The sequence below is a fragment of the Euprymna scolopes genome, chromosome 26, assembly GCF_053919585.1.
Source record: "Euprymna scolopes isolate OS-2025 chromosome 26, ASM5391958v1, whole genome shotgun sequence".
In the NCBI taxonomy this organism is placed as follows: Eukaryota; Metazoa; Mollusca; class Cephalopoda; order Sepiida; family Sepiolidae; genus Euprymna; species Euprymna scolopes.
Genome location: NC_136507.1, coordinates 110091892 through 110106891, shown reverse-complemented (window position 1 = coordinate 110106891; position 15000 = coordinate 110091892). Strand labels below are relative to the sequence as shown.

At 33.1% G+C, this 15000-nt stretch overlaps 1 protein-coding gene across 4 annotated transcripts in view; it reads right to left on the bottom strand.

Annotated features, from left to right (window-relative positions):
• The window catches only part of LOC145248365 (CTD small phosphatase-like protein), a 574218-nt gene that overhangs the window by 546597 nt on the left and 12621 nt on the right, over positions 1–15000 (bottom strand). The window contains exon 1 of one of the 4 annotated variants that reach the window (XM_080110288.1): positions 4385–4576. The exons of 2 other annotated variants lie outside the window; for them this stretch is intronic. The gene's annotated coding sequence lies outside the window, so the exon portion shown is untranslated. Of the gene's footprint in view, positions 1–4384; positions 4577–15000 lie in introns of those variants that run through there. One more of the 4 variants, XM_080110293.1, reaches the window with a different exon arrangement.

Below are 15000 nucleotides of genomic sequence, written 5' to 3'. Positions count from 1 at the left end.
GTATTAGCAATTTTTATTGATTATAATGATAGCAATTTTTATTCATTATTATATTAGCAATCATTATTGATTATTGTATTAGCAATCATTATTGATTATTATAATAGCAATTTTTATTGATTATTATAATAGCAATTTTTATTGATTATTGTATAAGTTATTTTTAGTGATTATTTTATTTGCGATTTTTATTGATTATGATATTAACAATTTCTATTGATTATTGTATTTAAAATATTATTATTGTTTAATTATTATTAATTATATAAGCAATTTTTATAGATTATTAATAATATATTACCAATTTTTATTGATTACTATATTAGTATTTTTTATTCATTATTATATTAGCAATTTTATAGATTATTGCTTTAACAATTTTTATTGATTATTACTTAAGGAATTTTTATTAATCATTGTATAAGTTATTTTTATTGATTATTATATTAGCCATTTTTTATTATTGTATTAACAGTTTTTATTGATTATTATATTAGCAATTTTGATTGCTTATTGTATTAAACTTTTTATTGATTATAGTATTAGTTATTTTTATTGATTATTATATTAGCAATTTTTATTGTTTATTGTATTAACAGTTTTTATTGATTATTTATTAGTAATTTTTACTGATTATTATATTAGCAATTTTTATTGATTATTGTATTTACATTTTTTTATTATTATATTAGCAACTTTTATTGATTGTTTATTAGTAATTTTTATTGATTATTGTAATAACAATTTTTATTGATTTTTGTATTTATAATTTTTTTATTATTATTTTAGAATTTTTTTTATTGATTATTATATTAGCAGTTTTATTGATTATTGTACTAGCAATTTTTACTGATTATTATATTAGAAATTTTTATTGGTTACATTAGCTATTTTTATTCATTATTGCATTAAAATATTTTACTGATTATATTAGCAACGTTCATTGATTATTATATTAGCATTTTTATTGATTTTTATATAAGACATTTCTATTGATTATTATCATATACATTTTTATTGATGATTGTATTAACAATTATTATAAATTATTATATTTGATATTTTTATTTATTATTGTATTAGCAATTTATTGATTTATTGATTATTGAATTAACAATTTTTATTGATTCTTGTATTAGTAATTTTTATTTACTATTATATTAAATTTTTTATTGATTATTGTGCTAGAAATTTTTATTGATTATTGTATTAACAATATTTAATGAATATATTAGCAATTTTTATTGATAATTGTATTAACAATTTTTAATAATTATTTATTAACAATATTTATTATTATTGTAGTAACAATTTTATTGATTATTATATCAGGAATTTTATTGATTATTGTATTAAAAATTAGTATTCGTTATTTATTAGCAATTTTTAATGGTTATTATATTATCTATTTTTATTGCTTATAGTAACCACAATTTTTATTGATTATTATATACACGATGTTTTAGCTTATTGGATTTAAAATAATTATTCATTATTATATTAGCAATGTTATTTCTTATTATATAAATAATTTTAATGATTATTATTTTAGCACTTTTTATTGAATATTGAATCAACATTTTTTTATTATGGTATCAGCAATTTTTATTGATTATTGTATTAACAATTTTTTACAGATTTTTATTTAAGAAATTTTTATTAAACATTGTATTAACAATTTTTAATGATTATTATATTGTCTATTTTTATTGATTATTGTATTAAAAAGTTTTATTGATTATGACATTCACAATTTTTGATTGATTACTGTATTAACAATTTGTATAGATTATTATATTAGCTATTTTTATTGATTATTTTTAGCACGTTTTATTGATTTTTGTATTAGCGATTTTTACTATTGTATTTGCAATTTTTATTGATTATTTTATCAACAATTTTTATTGATTATTATATCAGCAATTTTTATTGATTCTTACTTAAAATTTTTTATTGATTATTATTTTAGAAATGTTTGTTGATTATTATTTTAGAAATTGTTATTGATTATTGTATTAACAATTTTTACTGATTTTTATGTTAGAAATTTTTATTTATTATTTTATTAACAATTTCTATTGATTATTATTGTAGCGATGCTTATTGATTATCATATTTGCAATTTTTATTTATTAATGTATTAGCAATTCTAAATTATTAAAAATGTTTTATTTTTTATTTTTTATTTTTATTGAGTATTGTATTAACAGTTTTTATTTATTATTATTCTAGCAATTTTCATTGATTATTGTAATAACAATTTTTGTTGATTATTATGTCAGCAGTTTTTATTGATTATTGTATTAACAATTTTGATTGATTATTGTATTAGCAATTTTTATCGATTATTGTATTAACAATTTGTATTGATTATTGTATAAGCAATTTTTATTGATTATTTGTAAGCAATTTTTATTGATTATTAGATTAGCAATTTTTATAGATTATTGTATTACAATTTTTAATTTTTAATTTAGCAATATTTATTACTTATTGTATTTGCAATTTTTATTGATTATTATTTTAGAAATTTTATAGATTATTGTATTAGCACTTTTGATTGATTATTGTATTAGCAATTTTGATTGATTATTGTATTAGCAATTTTTATCGATTATTGTATTAAAAAAATTTTATTTTTAATTTAGCAATTTTTATTTATTATTGTCTTAGCAATTTTTATTAATTATTGTATTAATAATTCTTATTGATTATTATTTTAGCAATTTTTAATGATTATTGAAATAACAATTTTTATTGATTATTATGTTAACAATTTTTATTAATTATTGTATTAGCAACTTTGATTTATTATTGTATTAGCAATTTTTATTGATTATTGTATTAACAATTTGTATTGATTATTGTATAAGCAATTTTTATTGATTATTTTTTTAAATTTTTTAACAATTTTTATTGATTATTGTATTAACAATTTTTAATTTTTAATTTAGCAATTTTTATTGTTTATTGTATTAGCAATTTTTATTATTATATTAGCAATTGCTCTTACTGTTATTCCATTTTTACTGGGTTCAGCGTTCCCAGGAGCTCAAAAGTAGTCACAAATGCCTAAAAAGTGATTATTATTCTGATTTGTATTACATTGATTATAGTATTAACAATTTTTATTTATTATTATACTAGTAATGGTATTATATATTAATGGGCTCACTGGATTTATAGCTGTTACGCTTCCCATTTGATCGAGTAGAATTTCGTTGAATAAACTATATGAATATTCAAGGATTTATTTTCACTTTAATTTTGTACTACCACTACGATTAGCATTGTTATGTGAGGATTCATGTAGGAAGCGGGCGGTAGTAGGTATTCAAGTGTTCAGGGGAGACGGTTTTCCGAAAAAGGTTGGGAAATCCCGGTCTAGATAATTATTGAGATCGCTTGTTCCCTGTTGACAGATATGTCTCTGATTCTGTGCAATTCTATGTGGCTCACCTTCCTTGGTTTGCACTCTTTTTTAGAATGTGTTTAGTTTTATTTTGCTAGTTCCCCGAGGCGCTCCTACCAGAGAATGCCGCTGGCGGTATCCACGCATTTTCTGCAGGCCAGTGTTCTTTTCCTCTAGGACGTTTGCTTTCGAATCTCACTTTCTGACACTTGTATCACACCAACCCGCCGTGAGTCGGGAGATAAATAATTTCAGGAAATGTGCGGTTAATATCACGCAACACTTGCTTCAATATAGATTCGCCAAGGAGGATCGCCAAATATCTAGTTTACCCTCTCAAAGGAGTTACTCTGGATCAAGCTTACATCTTCAACTTTTCCATCAATATAAAAAACTCAACAAATTGGTTTTGTGTCCCATAATTTTGAGATAAGGGTTGATAATTTGTATTATCCGCATAAGCCCGTGATGTCATGGATAAAAGTACTTTGTTAATTTAGTTGTAAGTCGTAATCTTCTGGATGTTTAAAGTTCGGTCCTCAATGCAGCAGATTGCAAATTATTGAGGGCTACCCGGTCATGGCTGACAGAACTAAATAAATTGTTTCGTTAGAAAACCCGTGAAGATTTCCAAGTTCGACAAAAAGATATGAGTTCTGCAAAAAGGTTATTGAGTTGGACAAAATACACCTGAAGAATGGCAGAGGTTCCTGTTTACTTGCCTCCCCACGACAGTAGAGTTAGACACCAAGGTCGTTTTTTAATGTTGAGGAAGGAACAAAAATAAAAATTGTCTCAGTCGTGAAGGATTTCTCATCCACTAACCGAGAACAAAAAATTGAAATTTAGCATCAGGACAGATACAACACTTTGATGATGACCCGAAGGCCAAAAATCTCTAATCGTTACATCGTCTGAAACATTATAAAAAATTACATTCATGATGAGAATAGTAGTCCAAAAAATACGAACCCCCTTTTCATTTGTCAACCCCGTCGCATGTCTTCTTAGCCTTTCCTCACATAGTTCGCCTTTCATTACTGTCAGCATGCGCACCTTGTCAGGTAAACCATTTGTTCTCGTTGTTACGTTGATTTGTTTTGCAAGCAGCAACTGCGCCTCTTTGCTGGTTGTATACCGAATGGTTGTTTCCTTGCCATTCTCACCGATCGACGTCCCCTCACCCTACCCCATGCGCCTTCATCAAAAACGACTGATTTCCATGTGTGCGTACGTGAGATATCGATCCGATCCGACGCTACAGGGAGAAATTCTTTTCATTCCATTTCCTTTCGACGATTATTATTTGAATGTCGACCAAATCATTTTTACCGTCGGCGAAAATTAAGATTAAGTGAATTACACGCAGAAGAAACTATTACATCATCTTCTTCGCTTTAACGTAAGGTTTGATACATGACTGCCCTCCCTCACACATACGCACAGACACACGCACTAAGATATGCACACACACACACACACACACACACACACACACACACACACACACACACACACACACACACACACATATATAGATATATGTAGATATATAGATAGATATATAAATATATAGATATGTATATATAAATATATATATACAAACACATATATATAGGTATGCATATACTTATATACATATACACATATTCATATACATATATACACATATGTACATGCATACACGCACATATATAAATATATGTATATATACATATACATGAATATTTACATATCCATATATATATATATATATATATATATATATATATATATATATATATATATATATATATATATATATATATATTGGTATATTTGGCCACGTAGTGATTTCTTCATATCAAAACAAATTTAACTGATATTCGTTTTCAACATCTCCGAAAACCGGCGCTGTTTTTTTTTTTTTTTTTTTTTTTACTAAGATTCGTTCATTTTTCATCTCATAATTTAGGACGCTAATTATGCTGTCAGTAAGTTTACAAAAACATACGTTTTTTTTTTCATTATACAACTTGTATAGTTGTTAACAGGTGCTTCAGCAGTTAAATATTTCACAAAAATTCTGTTTATATTAAGGGGCTGTGGAGCCCCCCCCTAATGTAAACAGGATTTATGTGAAATATAAAACGATTCTGCTTTAATGGTTTAATGGTTAATGTCGGCACGTTACTTACGGCAACCGACTTACAGCAACCGACTTACATTGCCTGAAGCAAAGATGACACATAAAGTCCAGTGTCTGCACCGGGTTAACTGGACTAGTCTGTGTGGTATTGTGTCCCTGTGCATAACCATTTGCCTTCTCAGACCTGCAGTCGACTTGCACTTTCTGCCACACACCACAGAGGTTTTCTCATCAGGTCGCGGAGGCAAGGGTACATAAGGGCGTCTTTCGTGTGACTTCGAGTGGTTCACATACCCAGCTTTGGACAGTAGAAAGCGCTTACATGTCTCACACTTTCAGCTAGCCTCACAACCATCCAAATTTTTCCCATACGCTTTTACGCAGATTTCTCTGAATGCCCTGCATGTTCCAAGTTGTTTGTCTCCAATACCTTGCAACCCTCCGAGCCAACTCCTCGCCATTCACACCTATTCTCGGCTATCTCTTCCCATCTTTCAACATTTATGCAAAGCTTCTTTAGGTTGTCTTTCAAACAGTCCCTAAATCTCCTTTTTGGTTTGTGCTGTGAGCGCTTGCCAGTCGCCAGCTCACCATAGAACAGCTGCTTTGGTAATCTGCAGTCATCCATACGGACAACGTTCTGATTGTTGGTTATCATGCTTCCAGTACTTGGATACTCCGCTTTCTGAAGGACAACAGTGCTTGATGTCATTGATTGCCATGGAATCTTTCAAGCCATTGGTGTTGATAAATGATCCACGTTTCTGATAATAGGGTGATTAGCGCATGTCTGATAAAATGCTACTTGGATTGGATAAGTAACACATCTATCACGCCATCACCGCTTTGTCAACTTGCAAAAAGCAATAGAAGCATTCTGGATGCGAGCATGTATCTCAGAACCCAGCGACCCATCCCTCAACAATGTAAACACACGATACCTACTCTGGCGCCATCAATGTAAGGTTCACGGTATAAAACACGCATTGGTGGAGTAAAAATCACCTTGGTCTCCTTCAAGCTTACAGTGAGACCAAAAGAAAAGCATACTGAAAATCTGTTGATAAGCGGTTGCATGTTCTCTTCAGTGTGAGCGACGAGGGCAGCATCATCAGCATAAAACAACTCACAATTGTTTGGAAGGTTTTAGGTCGAGTATTAAATCTCCTCAGATTGAACATTCTACTAGTGATTCTGAACTTCAAGCCAACTCCAGTGCCACAATCCTGAAAATCATGGGCAAATACAACCGCAAAATACATTGAGAAGAGTGTCGGGGCAGGTATATCACCTTTCTCGACACTATTGACAACAGTGATTTCTTCTAATAATTTCCCATCGAATGTAACACATGCTTTCATATTACGATGTAGTTTATTCAACATGTGAATGAATGTGGGTGGACATCCAAGCTCGCTAAATACCTTCCACAGGCCTCCCTGTTGACAGTGTCAACGGCCTTGGTTAGTTCTATAAGCACACACACACGCGCGCACACACACACACACACACACATACACACACAGATATATATATATATATATATAAAATATATATTTTGTTCATATATATATATATATATATATATATATATATATATATATATATATATATATATATATATATATATATATATATAGTTTTTCGGTAGGAAGATATCCAAAAATTGAAAATAATTGTATTTCAACAAGGGTAGTTGATAGTGCTCAATCATAAGAGAGCAAGTTATATTAAAAAAAATTTTTTTATGTAAATACAGTCATTTTGAGGAAAGAAAATTCGCCCATCGCCACTCATGGCGAATTTTCTCTCCTCAAAATTTGAAAAGGTGTTGAACCTTTTCAGTTTTTGCCACCTATTTTTTCTTGCCTGATAATATCTAATATGATTGAAACGGTCTGCACATCGTAGCAAGATATGACTGTATTTACATAAAAAATTGAATATATATATATATATATATATATATATATATATATATATATATATATATATCGTTGAACTAAAAAAAAGCAAGTTTTGAAATAGCTGTAAAGTTGGAGTTTACTAATTCATTTGGGAATATTATTTAAATCATTAGCCAATCTCTATTCGCAATAAAGCATTTAGCTTTTAAAGATTTTAAAAGCTGATGACAATATTCTTGGATGATTTTAAATGGTTTAATAGTGTTTTTCTAATTTATCTTAAAAGGTATATATATATACATATATATATACATATATATATATATACATATATATATACATATATATATAATGAAAATAATGGAAATATTTAGTATATAATAGTATTCCGACGAAATAGAGAGATAAGAAAGGAACAAACCAAGTTATGTGTTCATCAACGTTTCGTCTTTATTGAGCGACTTCATCTGGATGAATGAAGTCTCGCAGTAAATACGAAACGTTCATGAACACATACCTCGTTTTGCTCCTTTCTCTCTCTCTCTCTCTCTCTCTCTCTCTATATATATATATATATATATATATATATATGTGTGTGTGTGTGTGTGTGTGTGTGTGTGTGTGTGTATAATAGATGCATAGATTGTTTTTGTAGATGTAAATCCGATGGAATCCGCGTGATTAATAAAGAGTGCTCAATGGAGGACAGAACTAATACATAGTCTGCTTATTATACAAACATTATTGGTTGCATAAGTGCATATATATTTTAGTGGAATCCCAATTAAAAGACACCACCTCATCAGACCAAAAATGGGACGATATTGAAATGAGAGTTCTTATTCGTTTTTATAACATATATTAGGGTGTAGCTTATGCCCTGAAAGGAATGGGGGTGTAATTTGTTAATGTAAGCAGTTGAGATTTTGGAGAGAGAGGTGTGGTGAAGAAAGGGAGTGGGTGGGGTGGGGGTGAAGCAAGAAGGAAGAAGTAAGAAGGAGGAAGTACGATACTGTGTGCTTGAACTGTCGCAGCGTGGAGGTACTGCTTTCATTTTAACTTGGCAGTTGTTTATTTGCCCAGGTTTTTGTTTTGATTTGAAGAAATATTATACTCTCATCATTGTTATTTCTCTAGCTTAGGTCTTCATGATAAGTTTTTTTTTCTGATAGCGACTTCCTTATCTATCTACTTTATTGATAAGCTTTATTTATTTGTTAATTTTATTCCTCGATTTGTTATCCTTTCATTTACTTAACATTCACGGGGAACATGAGTTGGAATGGATACATTGAATGCATTGCCAAGGCTGCTGCAAAGAAGGTGGGATCTCTTTATGCTGCTAGAAAGTTACGCCTGAGAGTATCCTGGTCCTTTACAAGGCCCACATTCACCCATGTATGGAGTATTGTTGCCACATTTGTGCTGGCGCATCTGCTACTAGTCTCTCCCCCTTGGACAAGGTTAACAAAAGAGTCGCCAACCTAATAGGTCCCGCACTATCTGTTAGGAATCAAACGCTGTTCCATCGACGAAATGGACAATGTAGAAATGTCTGGCTTATAATTATATAAGCCAGACATTTATACAGACTAAGGAGATACAACGGATAATAATAATGAAAACTGCTAAAATATTAAGGAAAACCCTTGAATGCGAAGACACATGAGTTATGGGCGCATCGGACATAAAACTAAAACTATATAATTGTAAATAAACTTCACCGCGACCCCCCCCCCAAAAAAAAATTGTAGTAACCCTATAAACTGGCTCCACGCCAAATAATCGAGAAGGGTCAAGGACGGTGGAAAGACTGAAGAGAGAAAGCACTAACCAGACTTCCACTGGATGAGTGCGAAGAGGACTAGAACTTTGGGGAGGCTTATAGCCATCCAAATTCCGGTGAAGACTAATGATCGCTACCAAAGAGAAATCACTGGAAAACACCTATAAACTAATTTGCAGAGGTTATGGAAAGAGGAGGAGAGTACTGGAAATATGAGGAGGTTTGTTGTCACTCAGATTCCAGAGAACACCACATGTTGTTTTCGAAGAGAATTCTTTGGGGATGGTCTGTGTGAAAACTACTACTACTACTACTACTACTACTACTACTACTACTACTACTACTACTACTACTAATACGAAACGATAAACCATATAGTAAGTGAATGCAGCAAACTGGCCCAAAAGGAATACAAAAAACAGGCACGACCAAGTGGAGAGAGCAATACACTGGGAAGTATGCAAACAACTGCGTTTTGAACGTACAGACAAATGATACAAGCATAAGCCCGCAACAGTACTCGAAAATGAGAACCACAAAATCCTATGGGACATGGACATAGAGACGGACAAACCCATCCAAGCAAGAAGACCAGATGTCGTAATAATTAACAAGAAAGAAAAATCCTGTCAAATCGTAGATTTGCTGTCCCAGCTGACCACAGGGTGAGTATGAAAGAAAAGGAGAAAAGGAGCAAATACAGAGCTAGCAAGAGAGTTAAAAGGGATTTGGATGATGAAGAAAATCAAAATAATACCTATAATAGTAGGAGCACTAGGAATAATCCCGAAAAACTTTGAAAAAAAGGATGGGAGAAATTAGAACCAGAGGAATGGCTGCAACGATACAATCATTAGTGATAAGGAAAACGGCTGAAATATTAAGGTAAACCCTTGAATGCGGAGAATAATACACATGAAACACATGCACGAGCCAGACAATCTGCTGCAGAGACAAAACATGAAGAAGCTTTACAGGGAATGAAGAACAATGAAGCTGCATATCAACAAGTTCTACATCCCCATCACGAATCCCCTCCCATTGCTTCATCACCGTTCCCTCATAAAAAAACTGAAACCAAAGAGCCGAGAAGAGTCAAGGAGGAGGAAAAGACCGAGAAGAGAGCGCTTATCAGACCTCCGCTCGACAAGCGCGAACAGAACTGGGAGCCTGAGGAGGCATAGTGCCACTCAAATTCCAGTACAGACCAATGGCCGCTGCCAGCAAGAAATAAATGGTGAGAGGCTGTTGTGATAACGCAAATATATTTGCAAATGCTATTGAAGGAGGTGGGGAGTGCTGGACGTACGTCTGGGGAGACTTGTTGTCACTCAGCTTCCAGGAGAAAACACAGTTTTCAATCAGACCTATAATGACCGGTGTGAAAGCTCCATGTGAGCCAATAATAATAATAATAACTGATGGGACCTCTGGAAATTCCACAGCGGACTCATTCATATGTAATATATTGATATTGTCATTCTGTAGATGTTCAGTGTAAATGGAGACTCTAATATTATTGAAACTGTTTTGTTAAAATTGCAAAAGTATTTATCAAAGCTAGCAGGGACGCCCGGCATAACCCAGTCGTAAAATACGCTTAAATATGATATTTTAATTCTTGCAGATTTCGTATATATAATTATAGAGTTAATGTTCTATTGATTTTTATCTATATAATTATAAAACTCAAATGACCTTGTAACGGGTGTTGTAATCCAACATCCGGTTTACGACTTCCGGTTGCGCATGCGTACATAAACAAATAATCAACGTGACAATAAAACGTATTGTTTTACTGTGTACGTTTTCAGCATCCCAATTGTTTTTTTTTTCGCGTTTTAAATTATCCAAATAAACAAATGTTATACTTTTTTATATCGTCCATTTCCGTATTACGTTTAAGTTATTTTAAAACACTTTTCTTACAAATAAATCTAATTTAACCCGTTGACAACCATAAGAGCATTTTAGAACGGTGATTTAACCACCACCTTCGTTTTTTAAATTTATTCTTCATTTTTAAATACACCTTTCTTAAAAACATTCATACATTTTCTTTTACACTACCAACATAAATAAATAACCCCGAAAATATGTGTTTTTAAATTTGCGTTACAAATAAATAATCAACGCGACAATAAAACGTATTGTTTTACTGTGTACATTTTCAGCGACCCAATTGTTTTTTTCGCGTTTAAATTAAAAGATACATCAAAATTTGAATTTAACTTTAAGTATTAATATGTGACCGTCTAGAGAGCGATACTGCTCCCCATTGGGGGATTAAAATCCCCTAAAACCTTGAGTAAGGCTGGGTAAATATGCTGAGATTGTCCGTTAAACGTTGATTGAATCCCGGACACCGGCAGGTGACCTATAAAAAGGGACGAATTTATTGTGCTTTGTAAAAACAGACAAATATTTTATTGTTTAAAACAATGACAGGAAATGTCAGAATAATGTAGAAATGAAATCATGCACTCGTTGGCCTAAGGAACACCTGCTCAGACGTGACAATGTTGACCTTTTGAGGGCATGTGAGAGAAATTTAGTTTTGGTCCCAGATTCGCAGGCTTTGGACGACCTGTTGAAATGCACACACGCAAAAGAGTCGGGTATTCCCGTTTGACATGGTGAATTCTGGTTAGTCAGGCGGATCGTCCCGACCAACCCTGTTACCTTAGTATTTTAGCAAATACTCAGACCGAATTAGGCAGATTAAGTCAGCCCCCGTAAGAGAGGACCCAACCAAGAGATATTACCCCTACCCGGTCGTCGCTACCACCACCATCGTTAAGAACAAAGAATAAGATTTTGGAGAATCTTGATGTTTTTGGTGTAATCAAACTGAACGATGTACATATGTAAAAAATTGTAATTTTTGTGAAATTAACTTTTTCGTAATTAGAACTTCTTGTTTTGTTTTCCTTTCCTGGCGTGCATACGAAGCTAATTGATTTTCAGCAGAATCGACACGGAATCTGAGACGCTGAGAATTTATACGATGATCTCCCGGAAGAAGACGATCACGACCATTTCATTTTCGATGAGGTCAGAGGCCATCTGCTGACCTGGGCGGGAGAGGCTTACACACACACACACACACACACACACACACACACACACACACACACACACACACACACACACACACACACACACACACACACAAGCAATCGATGGATTTTTACAAGGTTCAGACAAGAATGCGCAATACCAAAATAGAGCAAGATATACTTTTTATTTGTTTACATAAGCATTTATATATCGTTACACACTCATGAGCATGTTTCCGTCAGCCAGTTACAAGTAACTAGAGACCTCTTAAGGCGATATTGCTTATACAAAAGTAGAGTCCGTAACGGCATGAACTCTACATTTGTACAAGCAATAGGGCATGAAGAGGTACTTAGTTATTTGTAAGTGACTGACTGAAACATGCTCATGATTGTGTAGTAACATATACAGGGCGTAACGATAAAATTGTAGCCATAGAAAAGGCAACATGATTTCATTTCCGTTTGATGAAAACCGTTTTTTTTTGTTGCAGACCATCTAGTTAGCCAGTTGTGTACAAATCCCATAAGCGATATGAGCTTTCTATTATGTGTAAAAGTGACACAGTGTTCAGCGAGCGAGATCCGAGATGCGCCACTGCGCAACTCATGCTCTCTACCGATCCAAGTTATGACAACAGGGCCATTGCCAGCATCCTTAAAATGCGTCGCTGGATTGCCACGAATAATAGGAACGTGCCCAGGGTGATGAAAAAAAAAGTTTCCAGCTACGGTTATAGTCTTTGGTATGGTTTCAAGTGAGGGCCACATCATGCTACCTCACATCTTAGAAGTCGGCTTGAAAGTCAACACCAAAGTGTACCTGGATGCACTGAAGAATGTGGTGATCCCTGGTGCAGTCAGGTGGCCGCTGGCAGACCCTTGGTGTGGCAGCAAGACTCGGCGCCAACCCACAAGTTCAAAGAGACCCAGGCTTCGTTTCAGAAGGAGTGCAACGACTTTTTAAGCTTTTTTTTCACTAGCCCCCGCTCCACCCCGACCTGAACCCGCTGAACCACTTCGTTTAGTCACATGTCGAGAACATCACCAACATGACCTTCCACAATATCAAAGCAAGCCTAATCGACGCCATCCGCAGAATATTCGCCGAGCCTCCGTATTGTATTTATTTAGACACCATTCTTTCATATTTGGATTCTTCGGACTACTATTCTCATCCTGATTGTAATTTTCACAACGTTTCGGGTGATGTAACTTTCGTGCCTTTTTCAGATGTATTTTATCGAAATCAGAAATCTTTCTGTCGGACTCGAGAATCTGCACAGAATTTCGAACAGAACCATTTTTTTAATTCGCAGAAGTTGCATGCTCTCGATCTGTCGGGATTTACTTACTTATTGCTATATGTATTATCTATTATTTACAATTAATGTTTCCCATATCGTATAAAATTCTATACTAGGTTACTTAATAGTTGATCGTCACCCAACATAAGCGCTTATACTCGACCATTCTTCTTTCTTACTTCGTTTCATAAGTGTAGATGGTTTCCTTTTTCCTCCACAAATGGCCAGACATACCCGACTTTTCAATCTCTCCACGTATTATGGCTTTTCGATTTCCGTTAACTTTACTCTCACGTTTGTATAGTTTTCCACATTTACGTGGGATCATACGCACTGTTCTTAGTCATGAGTTTTTTTTCTTTAAGAGGCTTGATTTGCACAAGATGTTCCAGGAGAGTCGACTCGCTGCTGAATACTGTTCTGATGTCATCTGGATTACATATTCTTTGAATTTTTTCCGATCAGCCTTTCATATATGGAATACGAACTGACGTGAGTTTTCGGGTGGTGTCCTTTAATGTCCTGTCCAGGTTTCTTGGAGCTGATATCACGCTCTCTGGATAATTATTTTGATTGGTGGTTTCTTTTAAACGTTGCGGTTACTACATATTGCTTTTGTTCGGTTTGTAGGCAACGGACGATTCCTTTCTTTATATTATATAAATCGCGAAAATATCCGCAACAGTTCTGTAGCATAACAATGAAAGAATGTATCAATGTAGTCGACAACTTCGCTTGACGGTTGATGCTATTATCACTGAGATTCACGTTTGGTTTTGTTACTTTTAACACTTCTAATACCAATATTTTTTTAAAATCTAAAATCTAAACTCTAAACGTAATCTTCTATTATTTCACCAGGAAAGCACTCTGATCTTAATTTTGCACCAGCCGAAATGTATGCTTCTCCCATGAAAAAGCCCCTCTTATCCTTCAATCTGACTTTTACTCCAGATCTAAAATGTAAGGTAAATGCCCAATTCGGTGGGAAATGTTTGGATCACCCCAACGCACCAGAAAGTAATTAACTCGCTATGTAACTACCAACGTATATATGAGTCAAATAAACATAAACAATGCTGTTCTGTTTCTACTTTTCCGTTTATTTATGTGGAAGCTGTTCAACTCAGCTCCTCGTATCTCACTACAGACGCAGCAAAACTCGTCTTATTAACAAACTTTCCTTTTTTTCCATTCACACTAGCGTACGTCGAAGTTTCCACGTAGTTCTTTAAAATAATTTTCCACGATTGAAATACATTATCGCGGAACTGCTTCTCAGGCATTCTTCTAACATACACACACACACACACACACACACACACACACACACACACACACACACACACACACACACACATATATATATATATATATATATCTGTGTGCATGTGTGTGTAA